The sequence below is a fragment of the Euprymna scolopes genome, chromosome 36 (genome assembly GCF_053919585.1).
Source record: "Euprymna scolopes isolate OS-2025 chromosome 36, ASM5391958v1, whole genome shotgun sequence".
In the NCBI taxonomy this organism is placed as follows: domain Eukaryota; kingdom Metazoa; phylum Mollusca; class Cephalopoda; order Sepiida; family Sepiolidae; genus Euprymna; species Euprymna scolopes.
In genome coordinates, this window is record NC_136517.1 from 96,337,010 (window position 1) to 96,342,260 (window position 5,251).

The following is a 5,251-nucleotide window of genomic DNA, read 5'->3' on the forward strand; positions in this document are numbered from 1 at the left end:
GTGTGTGTGTGTGTATGTGCGTGTGCGTGTGTGTGTGTGTGTGTGTGTGTGTGTGTGTGTGTGTGTGTGTGTGTGTGTGTGTGAAAAAATTAAATTCAATTTCATTAGATAATAAAAAGTTTTTGAATTAAGAGAAAGATTGTTCGTGGAGTGGGGAAAACTAATCAAAACTGTTCATATCAAAAACAAAAAATAAATCCTACTGGGTTGTTAGTGAGGCCCCCCTGTACTAATCTAGGTGACTAGACCCCCCACTGTTTTCCGGGGAACCGAAAACAAGCAGGGCGATCCCTAATGGGTATTGGGGAAAATACCTTAATGGAAGTGGGAGAAAACAAAGCAACGGGTGGGGGGTGGGGGGTTGGAAGGTGACCATTGAGTAGGGGAGTGACCGCGGATGTTGAAAAAACAAAGATGTGGCACAAAGGGGGTGGGCAGACTCAGAGGTTTTCTAGTACCAAAAAATAAAATCAGGAACAGGATCTCATTTGTACCATCAGTCAAAAGTCTTCTTAAAATGACTTAGCTAGAACCTAAGCGGGATGGGTTCCAAAGGACCCAGCACCGCTCGTGCCATGCCTAAGGAGGGAACACGTATTGAAACTTGGCTCCTCGACGGATGCACAGACTAGTGCTGTGCACACACCTCTTGTCAAATTCCACTCTAGGCAACCTCCTCCAATCGCATCTGATCTTTACTTTAAGCAAATGTTTAAAGTAAACGATCAGATCCCGATCCGGAACAGATGTCCCTTTGCGGACCAACTTGAGGTGCGTGATCCAAATCACTATGCGCGCTATTGCCAGGATCGCCAGGAAAACCATTCTTTCCTCCCTGGGGAACGGCGGCTCCATTTTGTACACAAAATAACCTTCGTCGAGATCGAGCGGACATTCGGCATCGATGCGAGCCGTTACCTCTCCGACTTACTCCAATAAGGGCTGGATCCGGCTGCAACTAAAAAACGCATGCCCGATCGTTTTGGGCTCGCGCTCGTCACAGCGCGGACAGAAGCCCCTCGTATGTTCATCGAGAGGGGGCAGCGCATTTTGGACCAGTTGCCAGGTGAGGGAAAATTCCGAGTTGTTCAGAATCTTCCGTCCTGGCGCCCAACTCCACTGAGAACGGACAACCTCCATTGACCATTATTTTATTATAAACGCACCAATTAATTAACTCACATTTCATCATTTTTCGTAATTCTTTGGAAATGTTACAATAATTTTTCATAATTTAAACACACCTTATTGCCCTCTCTGACTAAAATGATAACTTTGATATATTTCCTGAGCTGATTTTTTTTATTACAAACACACCAATCAAGTAGCTCATATTTCATAATTTTTCATACTTCTTTGATATGTTACTAATTTCGACAATAATTTTAATAACTTTAACCAACTATGTCGCTCCCCCTTACTCATTACTTTTATTATTTGTCTGGGCTGATTATTTCATTACAAACACATCAATCGATTCCGGATATTCTCATAGAATATATGTTCCACCTATCTCATCCAATACCGGGTGACGCCGCATATTCTGCTAGTATATATCTTTCACACACACTCGATCCCGAGCGACACTGGGTATTCTGCTACTATATATTTTCCAACCCACTGCAAAAAATATACATGAAATAATGTAACGTCTAAATAGTAAACTATTTCAGCCATTTCCTGGACTGACTTCATATCCCCCACCCCACTGTTATAAATATACCTTAAATGAAGTAATGTTTCATGTGTAAACGGTTTAGGCCATTCCGGGACTGATTTCATATCCCCTTCACTATTGTCTGAGTGTAATATCAGTCTCAGCATTCCAGTGGGTTAACCCTCCCTTTTTTGATCTTGGTTAATGGAGGAGAAATCCTTCATTACTGATACAATTTTTTAGTTTTTGTTACTGACCAGGTAAGATGCCTCTTTTAGGGAGCTGGTTACCCCCACCTCAATTTTTTACCGACCTCATGTCCAACTCTGCTCTTGTGGGGAGGCAAGTAAACAAAATAAAAGAAGAAGAGACATTTTCAGGGCATCTTATAATTAATCAGAAGAGACATTTTTAGTGCATTTTTTTAATTAATCAGAAGTGACATTTCCAGGGCATTTTGTAATTAAATCAGAAATTACTTTTCCCAGTCACTTTTGTAATATTAAAACTTTTTTACATTAAATATAGTACCTATTTACAATCCCTCCCCAGGGGACAGATTTAGACACCAGGGTCGTTTTTTAACGTGGAGAAAATAGACAAAAAATTATCTTAGTCGTAAAGGATCTCTTCTCTAGCTAGAGAGAAGAAATTGAAATGTAGCGTCTGAAGAACAGATACTACATTTTGATCTTGGCCAAAAGGCCAAGAAGAACAAATCATTTTTATTAGGTTTCTCTCAACAGCGACACCAATTTTTTTGTTGTTGTTTTAATGGATGGAATTTCATAACAATTAAACGACCTGGATGTAAACGTGGCACACAAAAGAACACACACGCTATCGTATTCATATATAGATAATAATAATAATAATAATAATAATAATAACAACAACAATAATAATAGAAATAATAATGAGAATAATAATGAGAATAATAATAATAATAATAATAATAATAATAATAATAATAATAATAATAATAATAATAATAATTCTGATTTCGTTTATGAACGTCTCTCTGGAAAGGGATGGGATTCATTTCCAGAGGATTTCCCTTAATCCCGACTTCAAACCAGGAGCTTCAAAGATCAAGGGATTTCCTAAGGATGTTGGTGGTACCTATAATTGCAGAGGTTTGAAGGTCGCCTAAAACATCGGGGATTTGTAGTTTTTTCAATTGTCCTTCCAGACAACTTGATACTACTCCTAGCGTACCAAATACGACCGGGATTATTTGTGTTTTAACCCCGTGTATACGCCTTATCTCCAAGGTCAATGGAGCATAATTGCTCCACTTCTCGTTCTCCTTCTCTCTCACATTCCTGTCGCAGGATACTGAGAAGTCTACAATTTGCCAGTTTTTTGAGACCTTATCAATGACGACCAAATCACGACGATTATGTTCCAATTGCTTGGTCGTTATGACACTTTTGTCCCACCATACCTCTACCTTGCCATCCTCACTTGTTCTCACTTCATCAGGCACCTCCTCAAACCATTTTCCAGCACACTTCACCCCAACCCTCTTGCACACCTCCCAATATATCCGGAGTCCCATGCGATCGTGTCTTTCGCGGTACTCTCTCTGGGCCAATCCACTACATCCTGCTGCAAGGTGCGCATTTGATTCTGAGGTTTTACCACAAATCCGCGATTCTGCAGCAGCTTCCTCTCCTAGAACCACTTTTTTGAACAACCGTGTTCCTAAAGTCTGCTCTTGTGCTGCACAAACAAAAGCTTCAGTACTCTTAGCCAGATACCCAGCTTTAAGCCATTGCCATGATCTTTCATCAGCCACTTCTGCTATATCCTGGAAGAACCTTCCATGCATTTTCTTCCTAGCCAGTTCCTCTGCCCTTTCTCTATCCATACGTTTCACATAATCAGCCTTGGTCTCGCATACCTCCACTTCATTAGCCACAACCTTAAGCATCCACTCCCCACTTCTAACCACATGCTCCTTCAACGACATCTCCTCGGTTCTAACACAATCTTTTACACTTTTCAATCCTCTCTCATCATCTTTCCTCTTTTGATACAGCCTTGCTACGCTACTTCGAATGTGAAATATACCAAACATTGCTAAAACTTTTCTTGTTTTGATATCCATGGCATACAAATCCTTGTCAGACGATTCTAAAATTCCCGCACTGTATCTCAAAACACTGACTGCCCATGCATTTACTGCTTTCATTAAGTTTCCTCCATACAGTTTCAACGCTGCAATTAGTTTCACTCTTCTAAGATACTCCTTCCTGACTTTCTCCTTCATTTCTCTGTTCATGATGCCTACACCCTCCAACACTCCCAAATACTTATATCCTACATCTTCTCTTTCTTTCATGATTTCTCCATTTGGCAGCACTATTCCATTCGAATGAACCTTTACTACTCTTTTCATCACCAGCACCGCACATTTACTAATCCCAAAACCCATCCTTCTGAGTATGTCCCCACAAGTTCTACCAGCCTCTCAATAATAATAATAATAATAATAATTCTGATTTCGTTTATCAACTTCTCCCTGAAAAGAGATAGGTTTCATTTCCAGAGGATTTCCCTCAATCCCTACTCCAAACCCAGAGCTTCAAAGATCAAGGGTTTTCCTAAGGATGTTAGTGGTACCTACAATTTGCCAAGATCAAAGTGTAGTATCTGTTCCGGCAGATACTGCAAGCTATGACTAGCTATGACTAGCAAAGACCAGATGTGGGGGCAACCCCACATGCCTGACCTTTAACCAGCTCCCATTTTCCACCTCACGGGAGCTGGTCCCCTCTTTCCCTTCCCCCTCCCTTCACTCCTCACATTAAGAGTTGGCCTTGTGCCTGGTTTGCTCGGTGGGGGAGCAAATAAATACCATCTGTTCCGGCAGATACTGCAGACTATGACTAGCTATGACTAGCAAAGACCAGATGTGGGGGCAACCCCACATGCCTGACCTTTAACCAGCTCCCATTTCCCACCTCTCGGGAGCTGGTCCCCTTTTTCCCTTCCCCCTCCCTTCACTCCTCACATTAAAAATTGGCCTTGTGCCTAATTTGCTCGGTGGGGGAGCAAATAAATACCATCTGTTCCGGCAGATACTGCAGGTATGACTAGCTATGACTAGCAAAGACCAGATGTGGGGGCAACCCCACATGCCTGACCTTTAACCAGCTCCCATTTTCCACCTCACGGGAGCTGGTCCCCTCTTTCCCTTCCCTCTCCCTTCACTCCTCACATTAAGAGTTGGCCTTGTGCCTGGTTTGCTCGGTGGGGGAGCAAATAAATACCATCTGTTCCGGCAGATACTGCAGACTATGACTAGCTATGACTAGCAAAGACCAGATGTGGGGGCAACCCCACATGCCTGACCTTTAACCAGCTCCCATTTCCCACCTCACGGGAGCTGGTCCCCTCTTTCCCTTCCCCCTCCCTTCACTCCTCACATTAAGAGTTGGCCTTGTGCCTGGTTTGCTCGGTGGGGGAGCAAATAAATACCATCTGTTCCGGCAGATACTGCAGACTATGACTAGCTATGACTAGCTATGACTAGCAAAGACCAGATGTGGGGGCAACCCCACATGCCTGACCTTTAACCAGCTCCCA

General features: G+C 42.4%; 1 pseudogene; it reads right to left on the minus strand.

The window, feature by feature from the left end:
- Positions 1–2,247: 2,247 nt before the first annotated feature.
- Positions 2,248–2,374, minus strand: LOC145260861 (U2 spliceosomal RNA; annotated as a pseudogene).
- Between the last annotated feature and the right edge of the window lie 2,877 nt (positions 2,375–5,251).